The 22,011-nt window shown below is 43.9% G+C and overlaps 1 protein-coding gene across 5 annotated transcripts in view; it reads left to right on the top strand.

Annotated features, from left to right (window-relative positions):
- Window positions 1-22,011, top strand: part of PCDH7 (protocadherin 7) — a 1,191,840-nt gene that overhangs the window by 24,375 nt on the left and 1,145,454 nt on the right. The window lies entirely within an intron of this gene.

The raw sequence follows: 22,011 nt of genomic DNA, 5'->3' as shown, positions 1-22,011 counted from the left end.
TCGCACATGTCCGAGATTGGATCACAATGTGCTCTCTGAAATAAGCCACCGTCGGCCCAGTGAGCGCTCCTGCGTCAGCTGATAGTTTGGCCAACAGCCATCTAATTTGTATGAAAAGCCTAACTCTGGAAAACCAATGGTGTCATATCATGCATACACTGACAAACATCATTTTTCCTGTAGGGGCGCTATTGTGCAGTAAAGTATGTGCAGTGGAATATCTCATATAATAAGGACCCCCCACCCAATCAGCTGGTCACTATCTATTGGCAACATTGATATTCAAACCTAATTTAATTCTGTACTAAGACTAGCATTATTTTTATTATTTACTTTTTACTTTCAAGTATAATATTGCATTTTTTTTAAATATTTTCTAGTATTAAAGTAAGGCATGTTCACAATGTTTTGTAGATTGCGTCCGCCACATACAACTAGAAGTTACCCCAATATGTACTTTTATCATTTCTATAGTTTACTAAGAGCAGAAAAAATGCCAACAGTGTATGTTCATGGCACCTCTCAGTTGGTTTACGTCTGGTTACTGATTGGCACTGTGGGGTACTGTGGGGCACCGGTGGAGGGGGGCTGTGGGGATTTATAGAACCATTATGGGGAGACGTGGGGCAAAAGGTGCCATGTGTTAGCGATAGTCGAAGAGACAAAAGACTGGCATAATCCACAATTTCATAAAAGGGTGCAACTAATACCCTCTAAAAAAATCAACATGGAAGGTGCTATATAAAAAGCAGCGTACACCGAGGTGCATATATGTCATAGAAAAAAGTCTGTATTTGTACACCTTTTTTATTGTCCAATCAAATAAAAAATGAATATTGAACACGGACATGAAAATTATGTAAAACCGCTTAAACATAGACATATTTTAAGGATGATAACAACCCCCTACACATACGCCCAGTCCCGGACTGGGGTGCCAAGGACGCGCCAGTAACATTGACGCTGGTGGCCCACTGTTCAGCTACATGCAAGTGTTACATTACCCTCATTCACAAATTTGCCTGTTTCTATATAATAATAAAAGGGGCAATTTGTTAAATGAATGTTGAGATGATGCCCATTTTCTGTAAATAGTGAAACAAATGTATTGTGCCAGCTACTTCTCATATAGGTGGAGTGGAGAGCCTATTCCTGCATGGGGGGCCCACCGGAGGATTTTCCTGTTCTCCTGTGGGCCAGTCCGAGCCTGCAAACACCTCAAACATCAACATAGCAAAGGAGTAGGACAAACCCCTCTGAGAAAAAGGAGAATAATGCCCCTAAATTAGAAAACAAGTAAGCTAGCAATGTCACCTTATGTCCTACTTGTTTGATAAGTCTGCATGCCTTATGTGAGTGCCTGCATCTGCAGGGCATGGTTTCCCCACATATGTGCCGGCCATAATCGGTGAACATGTGTGAACACGGTCTAATGCTACTACATTATGCACTTCATTAATTTTGCAAGAATTGTACTCGGCATACATATTTATTGGGACTGAATTATTTTCCCATCTAGTAAGCAGTGTTATAGTATTAGCTGTGGGATGATAAATCGCACATACACTAAGAGCACTACTTTTTAATTAGGCTTTTGAGACATTCCCTGTGAGAGCTCCAGCAAGGCTCCACTGCCTGGCATCGTTACTGTATCATAGCTGAGAAACTGCTGCGCATTATAGATTTCTACAAATCCAATGCATTGATACTAGAGAAAATAATGGTCCTATTTGTTTGGTGGAGACAAAGAATGCAGTTATAGAATTACTGTCACACTGGGGAGATGGATTAGGCTCTTACTTCCTATCTAGCGATCCTCTAGGCTGTCCCTAACTGACCTGCACTTACATTATTATTTCCTCTATTTATAACCAGACCATGTGGCTATACTTAGCTTTGGTTCCCTTTGACAAAAATCGACAAATCCACTATAAATGTAGTTAATTTATTTATTCATTTATTTATTTTATTTTATTACTCATTTCCATAATATGGTATTTTTTCAGCAAATTCCTAAAAAGTAAATATTGTGTGTAGGTGGTTTCCAAACCATTGCTATTCTCCAGTCTATCTTCCTGCCTTTAGCTGCATTGGTATCAGTATGTACTCATGAGGAGTACAGATGATGGCAGTGATGGATCAGCCCCTGTCTCCTCCTAGAAATGATCTGTTATCACAGCAATGTCCTACAGCAACTGATCCCCAGCGTTAGTAAGACCAAAGTGCTAAGTTGACCCATCACTGCCATCATCTGCACTCCAAACGGGTACATTATGATGTGAATACAGACAAAGGTTGGGGAAAGGCAGGATTTGGAAACCACTTTCATGTAATTCCTTTTTTTTTTTTACAGGAATCCCGTAGTAAAGTTATTAACAAGGTTTCATAACTTTCCATGCTGGACAAAATTATACAAAAAATAAAAATAGTACAGACCAAAAGTTTGGACACACCTTCTCATTTAAAGATTTTTCTGTATTTTCATGACTATGAAAATTGTACATTCACACTGAAGGCATCAAAACTATGAATTAACACATGTGGAATTGTATACTTAACAAAAAAGTGAGAAACAACTGAAATTATGTCTTATATTCTAGGTTCTTCAAAGTAGCCACCTTTTGCTTTGATGACTGCTTTGCACACTCTTGGCATTCTCTTGATGAGCTTCAAGAGGTAGTCACCGGGATTGGTTTTCACTTCACAGGTGTGCCCTGTCAGGTTTAATAAGTGGGATTTCTTGCCTTATAAATGGGGTTGGGACCATCAGTTGTGTTGAGCAGAAGTCTGGTGGATACACAGCTGATAGTCCTACTGAATAGACTGTTAAAATTTGCATTATGGCAAGAAAAAAGCAGCTAAGTAAAGAAAACTGAGTGGCCATCATTACTTTAAGAAATGAAGGTCAGTCAGTCCGAAAAATTGGGAAAACTTTCAAAGTGTCCCCAAGTGCAGTTGCAAAAACCATCAAGCGCTACAAAGAAACTGGCTCACATGGGGACCGCTCCAGGAAAGGAAGACCAAGAGACACCTCTGCTTCTGAGGATAAGTTTATCCGAGTCACCAGCCTCAGAAATCGCAGGTTAACAGCAGCTCAGATTAGAGACCAGGTCAATGCGACACAGAGTTCTAGCAGCAGACACATCTCTACAACAACTGTTAAGAGGAGACTTTGTGCAGCAGGCCTTCATGGTAAAATAGCTGCTAGGAAACCACTGCTAAGGACAGGCAACAAGCAGAAGAGACTTGTTTGGGTTAAAGAACACAAGGAATGGACAATAGACCAGTGGAAATCTGTGCTTTGGTCTGCTGAGTCCAAATATGAGATCTTTGGTTCCAACCACCGTGTCTTTGTGTCACGCAGAAAAGGTGAACGGATGGACTCTACATGCCTGGTTCCCACCGTGAAGCATGGAGGAGGAGGTGTGATGGTGTGGGGGTGCATTGTTGGTGACACTGTTGGGGATTTATTCAAAATTGAAGGCATACTGAACCAGCATGGCTACCACAGCATCTTGCAGCGGCATGCTATTCCATCCCGTTTGCATTTAGTTGGACCATCATTTATTTTTCAACAGGACAATGACCCCAAACACAACAAGCTGTGTAATGACTATTTGACCAACAAGGAGAGTGATGGGGTGCTACGCCAGATGACCTGGCCTCCACAGTCACCAGACCTGAATCCAATCGAGATGGTTTGGGGTGAGCTGGACCTCAGAGTGAAGGCAAAAGGGCCAACAAGTGCTAAGCATCTTTGGGAACTCCTTCAAAATTGTTGGAAGACCATTCCTGGTGACTACCTCTTGAAGCTCATCAAGAGAATGCCAAGAGTGTGCTAAGCAGTCATCAAAGCAAAAGGTGGCTACTTTGAAGAACCTAGAATATAAGATAAAATTTCAGTTGTTTCATCACACTTTTTTGTTAAGTATATAATTCCACATGTGTTAATTCATAGTGTTGATGCCTTCAGTGTGAATGTACAATTTTCATAGTCATGAAAATACAGAAAAAATTTTTAAATGAGAAGGTGTGTCCAAACTTTTGGTCTGTACTGTATATATATATACAGCTCTGGCAAAAATTAAGAGCCCACCACATCAAAACCCTGTCATGGGCAGCCCAATCTCCAGACCTGAACCCCATTGAAAACCTCTGGAATGTAATCAAGAGGATGATGGATAGTCACAAGCCATCAAACAAATAAGAACTGCTTACATTTTTGCGCCAGAAGCAGTGTGAAAGACTGGTGGAAAGCATGCCAAGACGCATGAAAGCTGTGATTAAAAATCATGGTTATTCCACAAAATATTGATTTCTGAACGCTTCTTGAGTTAAAACATTAGTATTGTAGTTTCTAAATGATTATGAACTTGTTTTCTTTGCATTATTTGTGGTCTGAAAGCATTGTTTTTTTTTTTTTATTTTGACCATTTCTCCTTTTCAGAAAAAAAACACAAAATTTATTGCTTGGAACTTCGGAGACATGTTGTCAGAAGTTTATAGACTAAAGGAACAATTTACATTTCACTCAAAAATATACAAATAAAGAGAAAAATCAGACAATCTGAACATTTTGCAGTGATCTCTTAATTTTTGACAGAGCTGTATATGTTCCAGAATAGGAATTACAGCAGCAGGTATGATCTTGCTTTAGTTGTCATTCTGAACATTCTGTATCTTGCTTGTAGGACATGTGCAGCATTTTTGAAAACCTTTACAAACAGGTTTGAGGATGTGTCTGAAAAGGATTTATGTGGTAAATCAACGTTACTGTACGAAGCCTCATACCTACGACAGAGCCTTGTGCACAAAGTCTGTATCGAGGTACATGAAGAACCTATGACTCTGCACCATGGAGCCATAACTTAAAGGGAACCTGTCACCACAAGAATGCAGTCCAGTCTGCAGGCCCCATGTTATAGAGCAGGAGGAGCTGAGTAGATTGAGATATAGTTTTGCGGGAAAGGATTCAGTATAACTTGTGTTTTATGCATTTAATTCTCTGCTCTTAATGGGATTTTTGGTCCAGTGGGCGGTGCTATCAGTGACTGACAGTGATGTCTCTGTGCACACTTATACACCTCCCACTGGACCCATAAGCACAGAAAAAGCACAGGATTAAATTATGGAAACACAGGGTACATTGAATCTTTTCCCACAAGTCTATACATCAATGTTCTCAGCCCCCCGCTCTATAACTTGCTGCCTGAAATTTGGACGGCATTTTTGTGGTGACAGGTTCCCTTTCAAAAAATAGTATATTGCTAGGCAATGCCAATACTTTTTGATCAGTGGGGGCTTTGACCTTTAGGACACACAATGACCTTCTGTAGCAATCACACTATTCTTTATCATTTTGTTGCCTTCTCATTTTCCTCTGGAAAGGGTCACTTCTGTACACTTAGCTGTACAGTATTACTGCACGGGGGTGGCTAGGGGACTTTACCAATGCCTCTTTATACCAAGAATTGGTGAGTAACATGGAGGTCAGTCCCACACCAATCATGAAGTGATGACATATCATCCAGATATGTTATTACCGTATATACTTGTGTATAAGCCGAGGCACCTAATTTTACCTAGAAAAACTGGGAAAACGTATTGACTCGAGTATAAGTCGGGTATGTATTGTCCCCTAATCCCTATTCTGGAATGCATGGCTCATCATCCCTATCCTGGTATGCATGGCTCCTTATCTCCATCCTTGTCTGCATGGCTCCTTATTCCCATCCTTGTATGCATGATTCCTCATCCCTATCCAGGTATGCATGGCTCTTTATCCCCATCCTTATCGGCATGGCTCCTTATCCCCATCCTTGTCTTCATGGCTCCTTATCGCCATCCTTGTCTGCATGGCTCCTTATTCCCATCCTTTTATGCATGGCTCCATATTCCCATCCTTGTCTGCATGGCTCCTTATTTCCATCCTTGTCTGCATGGTTCCTCATCCCCATCCTTGTATGTATCACCCCCATGAGAAAAACATAAAAAACAAACATCCTACTTACCTTCCCAGTGCACCCTCGCAGCATCTCGTTCCGGTGCCAGCAGCTCCTGCTGCCAAGCGATCACGTGTCCCCGCACATTAAGGTAATGAATATTCACCTCTCTCCATGCCTATGGGAGTGGAGACAGGTGAATATTCATTACCTTAATGAGCAGGCACCCATGATAGCTGGCAGCTGCATTGAAGCCAGCGACTGCTGCTGACACTGTGTGCGTGCAAATGCAGTGAATATTCATTTCTTTTTAGCATCAGGCCTAGGCTTTAGCCTCAGCAGCCGGCTTCTGCCTCCTGTTCAGGGGTGGATTAAGGGTAGCCAGGGCCCCGGGCTGTTCAGACACTGTGGGCCCCCCCCGGTCATGTGACGGGGGTCATGTGACGGAGGTCATGTGACGGGGGTCATGTGACGGGGGTCATGTGACGGGGGTCATGTGATACCCGAACCAGATTATTCCGGAAAAATGGCCCTACTCTACTGTAACCTATTAAATATTTGTTGAAATCTGCAATACAATTTAGGTATATTTTGACCAATAATATCACATACAAGGAACAAATACCACCGCACCAGGTCAAGACCACATATTACCACCACTTGGTGACCAAATAGCACATTCAAGGGACAAATACCACACCATTTCCAGACCACATATTACCACCACATAGTGACTGAATACTACAATACTGATTAGTAATTAAAAAAAAAAAAAAAAACAATACTATCACAAGTGCCAGTATTCACAGGAGATCTGTACTTAGTATGCAGTGTCTGTGTACAGGTAATACAGTGATCACTGGTGACATTATACACAGGACCTCTGTATATAGTATACAGTGTATAGTGTCAGTGTATAGGTAACACTGACTCACCAGTGACGTCTCTGGGTGAAGTCCTCCATCTTTCATCCAGCACAGACCGCCATCATTTCTTCCAGCCAGGACTCATTTCTGCAGGAAATAACATAGTTATCTAGAGCTCTGCTCGCAGAACACATTACTTAATTTTTCACAACTTCTACATTACACCACATGGAGAAAAAAAGGCAATATAGTGTCACTCTGCACAGTAACAGGACCGCCCCCCCTCCCATTTAAAACAGTATACTCAATAAATAAAATAAATACATCACTGCAGTAATAATATCCCTTAATTAGCCCCTATGGTAATAATTTTCCCCACCCTGGCCCCGTGTGTCTCATTCCTGGCTCCAGCCATATGTTCTCCCATCCTGCCCTCATGAGTATCCATTCTGCCCCATATGATCTCCCCATCCTGCCCCATCTGTCTCCATCGTATCCATCCTGCCCCATGATCCAATCCTGCCCCGTGTCTCCAATCATGCCGCGTGTCTACATTCTGCCCATGCCTCCAGTCCTGCCCCCAGTGTGTCCGGCAATCTGCCCCAGTGTGTCCAGCATATTACCCCCAGTGTGTCCAGCAATCTGCCCCAGTGTGTCCAGCATTGCCCCCAGTGTGTCCAGCATTGCCCCCAGTGTGTCCAGCAATCTGCCCCAGTGTGTCCAGCATATTACCACCAGTGTGTCCAGCAATCTGCCCCAGTGTGTCCAATTGTCCAGCATTGCCCACAGTGTGTCCAGCATTGCCCCAGTGTCTCCACGCATTGCCCCAGTGTCTCCAGCATTGCCCCAGTGTCTCCAGCATTGCCCCCAGACAGTGTGTTCAACAATATGCCCCAGTATGTCCAGCATATTGCCCCAGAGTATCCAGCATTGCCCCCAGTGTGTCCAGCAATCTGCCCCAGTGTCTGCAGCATTGCCCCAGTGTCTCCAGCAATCTGCCCCAGTGTCTCCAGCAATCTGCCCCAGTGTCTCCAGCAATCTGCCCCAGTGTCTCCAGCATTGCCCCCAGTGTCTCCAGCAATGTGCCCCAGTGTCTCCAGCAATGTGCCCCAGTGTCTCCAGCAATCTGCCCCCAGTGTCTCCAGCAATCTGCCTCCAGTGTCTCCAGCAATCTGCCCCCAGTGTCTCCAGCAATCTGCCCCCAGTGCGTCCAGCAATCTGCCCCAGTGTCTCCAGCATTGCCCCAGTGTCTGCAGCAATGTGCCCCAGTGTCTCCAGCATTGCCCCAGTGTGTCCAGCAATCTGCCCCAGTGTCTCCAGCATTGCCCCAGTGTCTCCAGCATTGCCCCAGTGTCTCCAGCAATCTGCCCCAGTGTCTCCAGCAATCTACCCCAGTGTCTCCAGCAATCTGCCCCAGTGTCTCCAGCATTGCCCCCAGTCTCCAGCAATCTGCCCCAGTGTCTCCAGCATTGCCCCAGAGTCTCCAGCATTGCCCCCAGTGTCCAGCAATCTGCCCCAGTGTCTCCAGCAATCTGCCCCAGTGTCTCCAGGATTGCCCCAGTGTGTCCAGCAATCTGCCCCAGTGTCTCCAGCAATCTGCCCCAGTGTCTCCAGCAATCTGCCCCAGTGTCTCCAGCAATCTGCCCCAGTGTCTCCAGCATTGCCCCCAGTGTCTCCAGCATTGCCCCCAGTGTCTCCAGCATTGCCCCCAGTGTCTCCAGCATTGCCCCCAGTGTCCAGCAATCTGCCGCAGTGTCTCCAGCATTGCCCCCAGTGTCTCCAGCATTGCCCCGTGTCTCCAGCATTGCCCCCAGTGTCTCCAGCATTGCCCCCAGTGTCTCCAGCATTGCCCCAAGTGTCCAGCAATCTGCCCCAAGTGTCCAGCAATCTGCCCCAGTGTCTCCAGCATTGCCCCCAGTGACTCCAGCAATCTGCCCCAGTGTCTCCAGCATTGCCCCCAGTGTCTCCAGCATTGCCCCCAGTGTCTCCAGCATTGCCCCCAGTGTCTCCAGCATTGCCCCCAGTGTCTCCAGCAATCTGCCCCAGTGTCTCCAGCATTACCCCCAGTGTCCAGCAATCTGCCCCAGTGTCTCCAGCATTACCCCCAGTGTCTCCAGCAATCTGCCCCAGTGTCTCCAGCAATCTGCCCCAGTGTCTCCAGCAATCTGCCCCAGTGTCTCCAGCATTGCCCCCAGTCTCCAGCAATCTGCCCCAGTGTCTCCAGCATTGCCCCAGAGTCTCCAGCATTGCCCCCAGTGTCCAGCAATCTGCCCCAGTGTCTCCAGCAATCTGCCCCAGTGTCTCCAGGATTGCCCCAGTGTCTCCAGCAATCTGCCCCAGTGTCTCCAGCAATCTGCCCCAGTGTCTCCAGCAATCTGCCCCAGTGTCTCCAGCAATCTGCCGCAGTTTCTCCAGCATTGCCCCCAGTGTCTCCAGCATTGCCCCGTGTCTCCAGCATTGCCCCCAGTGTCTCCAGCATTGCCCCCAGTGTCTCCAGCATTGCCCCCAGTGTCCAGCAATCTGCCCCAGTGTCTCCAGCATTGCCCCCAGTGTCTCCAGCAATCTGCCCCAGTGTCTCCAGCATTGCCCCCAGTGTCTCCAGCAATCTGCCCCAGTGTCTCCAGCATTACCCCCAGTGTCCAGCAATCTGCCCCAGTGTCTCCAGCATTACCCCCAGTGTCCAGCAATCTGCCCCAGTGTCTCCAGCAATCTGCCCCAGTGTCTCCAGCATTGCCCCCAGTGTCCAGCAATCTGCCCCAGCATCTCCAGCATTGCCCCAGAGTCTCCAGTATTGCCCCCAGTGTCCAGCAATCTGCCCCAGTGTCTCCAGCAATCTGCCCCAGTGTCTCCAGCAATCTGCCCCAGTGTCTCCAGGATTGCCCCAGTGTCCAGCAATCTGCCCCAGTGTCTCCAGCATTGCCCCAGTGTCTCCAGCAATCTGCCCCAGTGTCTCCAGCATTGCCCCCAGTGTCCAGCAATCTGCCCCAGTGTCTTCAGCATTGCCCCAGTGTCTCCAGCATTGCCCCCAGTGTCCAGCATTGCCCCCAGTGTCCAGCAATCTGCCCCAGTGTCTCCAGCATTGCCCCCAGTGTCTCCAGCAATCTGCCCCAGTGTCTACAGCATTGCCCCCAGTGTCTCCAGCAATCTGCCCCAGTGTCTCCAGCATTACCCCCAGTGTCCAGCAATCTGCCCCAGTGTCTCCAGCATTGCCCCCAGTGTCCAGCAATCTGCCCCAGTGTCTCCAGCATTGCCCCCAGTGTCCAGCAATCTGCCCCAGTGTCTCCAGCATTGCCCCAGTGCCTCCAGCATTGCCCCCAGTGCCTCCAGCATTGCCCCCAGTGCCTCCAGCATTGCCCCCAGTGTCTTCAGCATTGCCGTTCGCAAAAAAAAAAAAAAAAAAAAAGAGTTCTCCTCACCTTACCAGCGCTCCAGCGGCGAGCAGCTCCCTCCAGCAGCGCACACTCGCCGGCGACTGACAATGACGTCAGAAGCCGGCGACGTGTGCGCTGCAGCCGACTTCAGCTGCCAGCCTCCAATTGGCTGGCTGGCGGCTGTTGTTAACTATTGAGGTGCGGGCGAGCGCCCACACCTCAATAGGAAAGCGCCGCAGCGCCGGAAGAGGCCCGGTGAGCAGATGAGAAGGGGCCCGATGCCGGCCCCCTCTCTCTGCCCACCGGGTCTGGGGGCACATAAATGCCGGCGGCGGCGGGCATTCGCAGTACTCGGGCGGTCAATCTGTGCGGTAGCCCAGGGCCCCCCCACACCACTGGGCCCTGGGCTACCGCCCATATTGACCCTCTTATAATCCGCCCCTGCTCCTGTTACCCACTGCTCTGCCGCTACCCCTCCCCTGCCGTCTTCTGGGACACTGACTCGTGTATAATCCGAGGGTTCATTTCCAGCACAAAAAAATGTGCTGAAAGACTCGGCTTATACACGAGTATATAAGAAGATAATACCCCTTTATGTACCATATGTGCCAAATTATGATTCCATAAATGGAACCTGTCAGCAGGATTTTGCCATGTAAACTACAGACACTGTCAGGTTTCCGCCATTATACTGATTAAAATGATATCTTGGTTGATGAAATTCGTCTTGTGGTTGTGGTTTAATCTGTATTTGCAGTTTTCAGTTAAAGAGATTCTGGTGCTTCGGTATGGCTTATGGGTGGGCCTGTGGGGGGTCTTCATGTGGTGCTCTGCTTACAAATGCATCTGTATGGGCTCATGATAGGTCACTGATCCCTAAGTGACCTGCCTCCTATTTTACATACTACATAATATTGTTGGCTTAGAGAAAAAATTACATCCAGCAAAATGGTGCCGGCAGCAGCACCTGCGCAGTAGCATCTATGTCTTACCGATGCCTCCGGCGTCATTTTACTGGATGTAATATTTTTTTAATATAAGCCAACAATATTATATGCATTATGTAAAATAGGAGACATGAACCTGAAGGATCAGTGACCTGTCATAAGCCCATACAGATGCATATGTAAGCAGGACACCACATGAAGACCCCCCACAGGCCGCCCCAGAGCACGAGCATCTCATTAACTGAAAACTGCAAATACAGATTAAACAACAGCCACAAGACAGATTTCATCACCAGGTATCATTTTATTCAGTATAATGGCGCCAATGTAACACTGTCTGTAGGTTACAATCCTGCTGACAGGTTCCCTTTAATATGCCACCACAAGAAGTTTGTACTTGTCTTGGCTAAACAAGCATGTCTTGGCTAAAATGGTCTTTTTCATAGGATGCACATAAACCTGTCCAAATGATAAGTTCATTGTAGCACATAGCCCCCAATCGCAGACTAGAACAGAGCTGCCTTTTTGATGTTTATTTTTCTCCTTTTCTCTGTGATCTTATACTATAATTGATAATATCTGTTCAGGTCATGTTGACTTCAACCTCATTTATTTTGGCTTTTGCCCATTTTTGTCTCAAAGTCCTATTCTAAATAGAAGGAAAAGTGAGAATACTTTCCATCTGTTATAATTAGCTGTAAGATTATAGATTGCCGCACTGGCAGAGTGGGAACACCTGGATAGCCAGTCTTTTCTTCTCAATACATCTGTTTTTCATTGTTCTGGTTAGTTTATTTTAAAGGGGTTGTCCAGGAGTTTTCTGGTGGCTTAGCCTCAGGATAGGTATTGAATATCTGATCTGTGGCTTGCTACACCCACTACTCGCGGCTATCAGCTGTTCCCGTGCCGTCAGCCGCTGACAGTGCTCAGTTGTGAAGCTGCACAGAACAGCTCCGTCATAGTGACCGCAGCCGGGTTCTGCACATCTGCCCCCTATTGATTCAAACCCCAAGATAAAAACATAATAAGCAAATACCTTTTTAAAATATATAAACATCAATAGTGCATGAAAATAATATAGGGTTCTTAATTAACATAATGTAGGTTAAAAATGTAAAAGCCATCCCACCACGTCACGGTGACCCTATTCGGGATGGTCCTAAACTCTAGTATTAAAACCTTACCATTTGTCATGTGAAGTACGTATGGATAAGGGCTGAGAAGTACCGAGACCCAAATCAGTTCTGTGCTGAGGACAGCTGATTGGCAGCAACTCCGGGTATGGCACCTCCACCCATCACATATTGATGACCTTTCTAAATTTGAATATCAATGTAAAAATCTCGGACAAACCTTTTAACTGTCACATAGGTCATAATATTCAGAAAAGTGTTTAATTCCCACAGACTGGAATAAGTCAAGCTAATACCTGCATGTCAATAGATCTGAGCAAGTCTTACAACATACAATTAGGGCTTGACTCTCTAGTTGGTCACAATGCACAGACAATGGCTGCACTGGAGCTCAGTTTGTTAGGTTCACACCACATTCTCCCATCCTTTTGAAAGGTAATGTTTCTTTTTAGGCAGATTCACCATTAAAGGGGTATTGTTATGTTGAATATTTTTGGCAACTACAGTATATGTCATAAGTGGATAGTAGATGCTGGTTACATTGCTAGAGAACTGGAGAATGAGGCCATGATGTTCATTGCTGTCAGTAGAGAGGTAGCTAAATGTCCAATTAATTTGTGTTAGGATTCCAACTACTTCTCCGCTGACAGCAGAAGACAATGTGGCGCCATGTTTCAGATTGATGCTGGTTCCATCGGTGTGATCTGCATTTACTATACATTTATGGCATACCCTATGAATAAGCATAGTATATGTTTCAAACCACTTCATAAAAATGAGATGGGAATGCCCCTTTAAAGACTGTGTTCATATCTGTGTTGGAGGTCCCCTCTATAATTTTTAAATGGAAACATAATAGTACACCACACTGTGCTATGTTATTTTTAAAGGTAAAATGATAGAAACCAAGTCAAAAACTTGATAGTGCCCATAATAGTCAGTGGGCTCAGTCGTGTAATGATGCAGAAATACTATTCTGTCTATACTTCTAACAAAACAGAAAAATGAATTTCCTAGCGCAATTCTAAATGTATGTGAAGACGGGATGCAACGGGACACATATAGGATACTTGTTCCCTCTTTTCTGTTCTGTAAGGGAAAAGCAATATATTTCACCAGAGTGAAGAACCAAGTGTGAATTATGAGACCAATGCAGTATTGTGTTATGCCTGGGGACGGGTGTAATGGCGATGGATGTGGACCCACTGTGCCACGGGCCGGGCTTAACCTGGAGGGGAGTAACTAGGTATCTACCAAATCTTCACTAGAACCTCTGGTGGTGAGGATAGGTACCACTCCAGGGCAGTTCCAGGGAATGCAGCACCTCACCAGCGGGTCAGAGGCACAGCAGAGCAACAATGAGTTCAGATGGACTGAGGCAGGGGAAGGCAGCACAGGTTCAGGATACGTAGCCAAGGTAGGAGCGGAGAGGTCAGACAAGGCGGGTAGGCAAGCCGAGTCAGTAAAGGGAAGCAGAATAAACACAGAGAGCACCAACAGAACACTAGCTGAACAAAGAGAATAGGAGCCAACGTTTGGGCAAGGGTTGGTGGGTGGAGTTGCCTTACTTAGAGCCTGCTTGCATGGGATAGGCCGGAAGCAAGATCTGTGCAGTACACAGCAGGGTTAAATTCCTGCACAAAATTGGCCACGCCTCCTAAGGCCAGATGAAATCACCATGCTTTAGAAGCAGTGCAAAAGAGTGCAGCAGGAAGGAAGCAAACCTCAGCAAGGAGAAACCACATGGTGAGTGGAGCGGCTCTGCGGAGCCATGCAGATTACCACCCTGACATTTTGTCTAACACGTATTTTGTAAAAAATCACTAAAATATTGTTTAATAATTCAACCACAGAAAAAAGGGGTGCGGCAAAATGTCTCACAAATAAATTATTATTCATAATTTATTTATTACTTTTGAAAATAAAATTGAATACAACAAAATTCAAAAGTCAGAGTAAAGGTACCTTCACACTAAACGACTTTACAACGATAACGATAGCGATCCGTGACGTTGCAGCGTCCTGGATAGCGATATCGTTGTGTTTGACACGCAGCAGCGATCAGGATCCTGCTGTGATATCGCTGGTCGTTGCTGAAAGTCCAGAACTTTATTTGGTCGTCAGATCGGCGTGTATTGTCGTGTTTGACAGCAAAAGCAACGATGCCGGCGATGTTTTACAATGGTAACCAGGGTAAATATCGGGTTACTAAGCGCAGGGCCGCGCTTAGTAACCCGATATTTACCCTGGTTACCATTGTAAAAGTAAAAAAAAAAACAGTACATACTCACCCTCTGATGTCTGTCACGTCCCCCGGCGTCCGCGCTGCTGCTCAGAGCTTCCTGCACTGAATGTGTCAGTGCCGGCCGGAAAGCAAAGCCCAGCGGTGACGTCACCGCTCTGCTGTTAGGGCCGGCGCTCACACAGTGCAGGGAAGCGGACGCCGGGGGACGCGAATGTAAGTATGTAGTGTTTGTTTTTTTACATTTAACACTGGTAACCAGGGTAAACATCGGGTTACTAAGCGCGGCCCTGCGCTTAGGAACCCGATGTTTACCCTGGTTACCCGGGGACTTCGGCATCGTTGGTCGCTGGAGAGCGGTCTGTGTGACAGCTCTCCAGCGACCAAACAGCGACGGTGCAGCGATCGGCATCGTTGTTGATATCGCTTCAGCGTCGCTTAGTGTGAAGGTACCTTAACTCAATGGAGGGCTAGAAAGCATACCAAGGTTATAGTATGTATTTTCTTTTGTGTATGAATGAATCAGATTTGAAGCCCAGTGGGTTACATATTCATGGGCTGAACATAATTGTTATAAATAACATGATGATAAAGCACAGTTTCACCCAGCTTCGTCAGAGGGTGTTAACTGTACACTGAAGCAATGCTAGGCAATGCAATACATTTACAGAGAGTTGCAGTCAAAGGGTATGTGCACACAAGGTCTTTTATATGCCAGCGTGCCCATCAAGTTCTTCAAGAAAAAGACAAAGAGCTTTTTATTAAGCATCTTTTTTTTACGTCTTTTTTTATTTAATTGTTTTTTTTTTTTTTGATGGCTTGCTCTCAAACTATTTTATTCTACAATTGGTTGTATAAATAGTGAGCGACTTCTAAGCAGAACTACCTGAAGAAGGGTCAGGTCAGGCTCTTTTAACTGCTTTGTGTCTTTGGAAACCTAAAGTGGTTAAAAGAAGCTCAAAAGACTGAACATATATGACAGCCAAGCGTCTTGACGTATTCTTTTGATTTTTTCTTTAGTGCTTTTTCAGGTGGGTTCTTAAGTGGGACTACCTAAAAAAGGCATCGCGTGCACGTACCTATGGAAAACCATTCGGCAATTTGTTCAAATCAATGTTACTGCGACACCCGTCCAAGCTGGTTCTGAAAGTGAATATGGTCAGTGTAAAGTGTGTGACTAGAGACTTTCTCCCATTTACTTCTGCATTCTTCTAAACTTTCTGTCTATAAACAATTTTAAAATCATGTAGTGACTTATCTGTAATGCGAGTGCCTGTAGGAGACGGCATATCTTAGTACTCAGTTCTCGCATTCTTAGACATTCCTGGTGTAGAAGAATCTCACTATGTGAAGCTGTTAACCCTCATTTCCTTTTCTGCTTGTAACATAAGATACTTAAAAAATAAATTTGGATAATGAGGAATAATTAATTTTTTTTAAGATGACACTTTCTCCCAAAAGTTCTTAATAGGCACTTTTGGATTCAACAATTTGCATTAGAAAATAGAAACATTTCTGAGACGTCAAACCACTTGCAACCCAGGAGGTAGAACCAGAAATACATTAACGTCAAATTTTTAAACACTAGAGAAATAAATTATTTGTTGGGATTTTTTTTTAAATGTAAAAATTAATAAAATGAATAAAATTAAATGTCATCAGGTAAATATATTTTGTTATATTTTTGGATAATTTTGAAAACCCTTTTGCCCTTTAAATTTTATTCTTCTTTTTATAATATTTTCCGTAGAGATCCAAAGCTGTTGGATTCAGCTTGTATGTTATTCTATCCAGCAAAGTCAATTGACATCAGATTCCCCCACCGTGCCAATACTCATGTAGGGATAATAGAGGCAATTTATACCATTTGATGAGCAATTTGGTGCCCCTGTCAACGTTTTACTAGTAAGATGATTCTCAGATCATCGGAGCAAACACCAGTGCTGTTTTGTTGTTCCTTTTTTTTATTATTAGAACCGAATGATGAGTTATTTTTATAAGCAATCTTCGGTGATTTCTCTTAAATTTTTGACTTTCTAGAATTACTACGATTTTTTTTTTTTAAAGAAGACATCACCAGAAGAAGTATTCTACTGATCCTCTAACACATATACAGCTTCATAATTCTGTGCTGTAATTGCTTGCACAGTTGCCTGTCCGCTCACTCGGCGGTACGCATCTGCTAATAACATGGCAGACTGGGAAGATTGAAGATACTTTTGAAGACTTGGGATGACGTTACTGACTAATAGTCTCCGTAAAGCCACCGCATAGACCATCTCTTGCCAATGTTATCAAATGCAACAATAGATTGGAGTCGCTATTAACTATTTTTCATGCGTGCCTCGCTAATTTTCAGAGGGATGATTTCCTTTTTTCATTGTGTGTTCTCTCTGTCGAAGACTTTTCGAATCCCTCCCCTGCTATTCCACCAAGTCACATACTGATGAAAGCAAATTCCGAGCTTACCCTCCTTAGGATCCACCATAGCCATAGCTGCTTATCTTCCGTCTTTTCCCCTTAGAGGATAAGATCACTTACAATTCAGTATGAAGATCAAAACCTTAAACAAAAGCTGTTCTATTTCGGGAGAGTTTATGGATCCTTCTTACTTGTGGTTTTCGTCCAGTGCATTTCCGCAGTGTTAACTTCCTTGAGGAATTGTAATTTACTTATTAACCGGTCTTTACGGATTCATTAAAATGAACATTAATAGAAATGAAGTGAAATCCATTTTATACATAGCTATGTACAATCTAAGCTTGGAAATTAATTGTCTATATGAAATATCCTTACCGAAAGGCTAAAAGTACATGCCATGCTCATTATTTTTTGACATAATATCCTTTAATATTTTAAAACTAAAGAGAAAAAAAATTGGAATTCAGTATCTAGAGTAAAAGTTTAACTATCATTACTGAAGCACTAGAAGAATTAGAATTAATCGTAGTGTGCTACTTATGTTCTATACTGTACACACGCAACCAATGGTTCAGTGCGGACATTTTGGTACCTAAATGAGTTCTTGTTAGGATGTAACAATTACATTTGTGGTGGCACTGCTAGCACCTGGGCACAGCCACGTAGCCCTGAGTCGTTCCCTTGATGCCATTGATCAGCACATTAAATTATATCCATGTTCCCCACACTGTCAGTGCACCTTGGGACCAGAGGTACCTCCGCAGTCTACCAACACTCATTAGATGCGTAGCATTATTCTAAATTTTTTATTTTAGCCTGCAACTTTCCCCCTGTATATTGTACTTGACTTAAAGGAACATTAAATGTCAAACATCCCTCAAGCCTTAAAAGGGTTGTCCAGTCCAAACCGATAAGTCTGCAGTCACTCTGTGTGACTGTAGACTTATGAGTCTCCCCAGTGCACTTTGGGGATTCTCTGGTTTCTAACCTGGGATCGGAGGGTATGTATGAGTGATATATACTCCTGACCAGTGGACACAGCCTCGCTACATAAACTTGTATTGAGCCAAGGCCGAGTGCCGACTAGTGACGGCTGTCTCATGGGCATGGCCGACAAGAGGGCTCGGCCTTACTCCTTACAAGTATATGGAGAGCGAGGCTGCACCCACTGGCTGGGCTCTGGCTAGGAGTATGTATAACTCATACATATCCTCCAGTCCCGCGTCCCCGTAGCACATAGTTTGTGTGCTGGGGAATTCATAAGTCTGAATGTCTGTTTTCACGGATGAGCCAGTTGCCTCTTCAGAGGGGTAGAGGACTTGAACTCTAGTGTCACCTGAGCATTGCATGGCATATAAGCCTCCTTACACTGACATGCCAGGCATGTCAGTCTCCACAATGGGTCGGACTGGGGTGCCTAGGGCCCTCCAGTAACAAACTCCAGAATCTCACTTTTCAGCTTCTTGCACATGTGACATTATCGTAAATCACAAACTTCTATTACATGGAACTGGGTAGATTGATAAATGAATAAGATGCTGTCTTTGTCTGTACATCATGATTCATGTGTATAGTGCCAAGTGCTGCTCATATGAGAGGGTGGTGGCCCTCTCTTGCATATAGGCCCACTGCAGGATTCTCCGGTTCTTCTGTGGGCCAGTCCAAGCCTGCCCTTAGATCCAAGACTTAAGCCTCTCATACAGCTAAATCAAATCTCACACTTTGCACTGACGAGGGGCAACACTCCGAAACACTGTATCTGCAAACTGAGATTCTGGTTTTGCTTTTACACCAATTATTGACAGATCCTATCTATATTGTAAGCCCTCACTGACCATAGACTAATGTGGAAAGACTACATAGAGGTGATCATACACATCAGATTAATGTTGCCCGAATCTCTTAATGTGAATGACTGTCCCCTTTCTTTCTATCAATAGCAAAAGTTGTATGAAACAAAGATCAGGCAGTTGGATTCCATTATGCCCAATCCTTCTTTTGAGAGAGAAGTCACCACCAGAGGTGTATGGAGGCACTTACTCTCTTCTTCACATTCAGAACACATGCAAGCTCGGCCAAGCCAAAAATGTCTGCGTGTGGCCTGATATCTGCCAAAAGCTATTAAATGTGTAAGGCCAGCTTTAAGGGAGCTTGTAATCAGTGTTATGTTTCCCCATCTTAGAGGAACACAGCAAGTGGGAAGAGACTGATTCTATCACTGAGTGACTTACTGGACTTGCTTCTGTTGGTAAATCACTATTTTATCTGCTGCAGCTCTGCTAGTGCTCTCAGGGATTAGCTCCAGTTACGTAGTCTGTGATATTCATGAGCTCAAGCTAGCCTCGAGCCCTACAACTCATCTGCATTTTTCTGCCTATGCACAGTGTATGCAGAAAGCTGTCAATCTTTTGGGCAAGGCTAGACAGAGCTGATCAGTGAGAGTACTAGCAAAACTGAAGCAGATAAACAGAGATTACAGAAAAACTAAAGTAATAAGCCTAGTAAGTGGCATACCTCTGGAATTAATATGTCTATCTTTATTTTCTGCTGTCTTTAGATATTGACACATAAGAAAAATGTCTGACAGTTTTGATTAAGGGGAAAAAAAAACTCCCCCACTGCTTTCCTAAACTTTGTCCTTCTAACTAAACATTCAAAAAAAGAGAAGTTTTGACGATAATAGACATCTGCCAGATTTCTGTTTTATTTTTATGAACTGTTAAAAATCCTTTTTGATTTTAAAACATTATTATTTATTTATTTTCATTCAATTGAAGATTTATCATCCTTTTAGCAGAACCTGAAATAAATTGCGTACTATATATATATATATATATATATATATATATATATATATATATATATATATATATATATTGCACGATACATCCAAACTGATCCATAAGTTTAAGCTACTCAGAGAGATAGGGCATAAGCAGTCAGTAAATAAAAATCCCCCTACTGCCCCCAACCTCTGACCTACAGCCTTGACCTATAGCAAGTCTAATGCTTATGTATTTTAGCTAAATTTATACATTTATATTTTAAATTTCCCCTGCGGTATAAAAGAGAAACATAAAATGGAATTTAAAATGGCAGCTGATGCTTAAATCCCTTTATTTGCGCACTGGAAATGTAAACGTTATCAGCGGTAAAGATGATGCATGCCATCCTTAGAGTATAAGGTCACATATATTTTACCGCCATCATATAAATTTTGTACTAACATTTGGAAATCGTAAGCCCTGTTTGCTTTCTGCTAAGCTCCACATTACATTATTTATTAGGGTGTGGAAAGCAGCAGCCAGATGTCATAAAAGTACAGCATGGACATACCGCAGCGTCAAAATAAACACTTTTCCATCAATAAAAAACACAGGCATAATAAAGCCCCACTCAAAACATTAAAAAGATGAAAGTTTGCACAGCAGTGAATTATTGATAAGCCGTGTTAAACTGTTTCATAGATGGACAGTTCATTATTTATATGCTTTTGTGGTTGGTTTATGATATGTGCTTTGTCTTGTAGCGATCATAAATATGAAAGTGATCAACTTGCATTATTTAGGTCTAGATGGTTCACTGCTCATTAGCGTAAATTGATATATCATAGTGTTATAATCACTACAAGGCATATCTATATTTTATAAAGGTGTTTATTCATTTTTACATAAATCAGGAAAGACAAAACATGTACCTGAAATAAGCATTCTCAGACACCCCAATAGGCTTGAAAATGTATAAATAAGCCCCCCAAATAACCAAAAATGAAAAATAAAGCCACACTGGCATAAAAGCTTTGAAAAGTCACATAGTTTTTGAGTAATGTTAGGCTGTACAAAAATGTTGCAACTTTTGGTGTTTTTGCACAATTTTTGCCCAAGAGGTGGAGCTGGAGTAGGACATTGAGCATGACTCACTCATGATGAGTGTTGGTGTTCTTTATGCTATCAATCATACTCCAGTCCGTGACTAGAGTAAGATTTGTTGTGCACCCAGAGCAACGTGCCACTTCGCACTGTGCTTAATTCATTCTAAGGAATGCACTTCTTAATTATTCAGGTACTTCGCACTTGACCCCATCCTGCTCATCAACACTGACGTGAAAAACACTGGTAGGATTGGGGAATCACTTTCTTTGCTAAGAGCTGAAGCTTCTTCAGGGTCAAGTAAAGTACATGCACTATAGAGTAAAATTAAGATGGACTGGTTATAGTGCATAATATTATATGTAGTACAAGTAAGGAGCACTACAATACATGTAAAACAGGAAAAGAGCAGTACCATAGATATAGTACAAGGAGAGAACCGTATGATACATGTACTATGGGAAGTGATCAGTGCAGTACCTGAAGTATAGGTAGAAAGAAGTATAGTACATGTAGTACAGGTAAAGAGCAGCATATGTAGGACAAGGGGAGAGTAGTACATGTAGGACTGGGGGAGAGCAGTACATGTAGTACAGGTAGAGAGCAGTGCATGTAGTACAGTTGGAGAGCAGTACATGTAGTACAGGTAGAGAGCAGTACATGTAGTACAGGTGGACAGTAGCACATGCAGTACAGGTAGAGATTAGTACATATAGTACAGGTGGAGACAAGTACATGTAGTGCAGCTGGAGAGCAGTACATGTAGTACAGGTGGAGAGCAGTACATGTAGTACAGGTGGAGAGCAGTACGTGTAGTACAGGTGGAGAGTAGTACAGATGGAGAGCAGTACGTGTAATACAGGTGGAGAGCAGTACATGCTGTACAGGTGGAGAGCAGTGCGTGTAGTACAGGTGGAGAGCAGTACGTGTAGTACAGGTGGAGAGCAGTACGTGTAGTACAGGTGGAGAGCAGTACGTGTAGTAAAGGTAAAGAGCAGTACGTGTAGTACAGGTGGAGAGCAGTACGTGTGGTACAGGTGGAGAGCAGTACGTTTAGTACAGGTGGAGAGCAGTACGTGTAGTACAGGTGGAGAGCAGTACGTGTAGTACAGGTGGAGAGCAGTACATACTGTACAGGTGGAGAGCAGTACGTGTAGTACAGGTGAAGAGCAGTACGTGTAATACAGGTGGAGAGCAGTACATACTGTACAGGTGGAGAG

This window comes from Ranitomeya variabilis, chromosome 1 (assembly GCF_051348905.1).
Source record: "Ranitomeya variabilis isolate aRanVar5 chromosome 1, aRanVar5.hap1, whole genome shotgun sequence".
Classification (NCBI taxonomy): domain Eukaryota; kingdom Metazoa; phylum Chordata; class Amphibia; order Anura; family Dendrobatidae; genus Ranitomeya; species Ranitomeya variabilis.
Note: the sequence above shows the minus strand (reverse complement) of the source record. Positions and strands in the feature narration are given on the sequence as shown.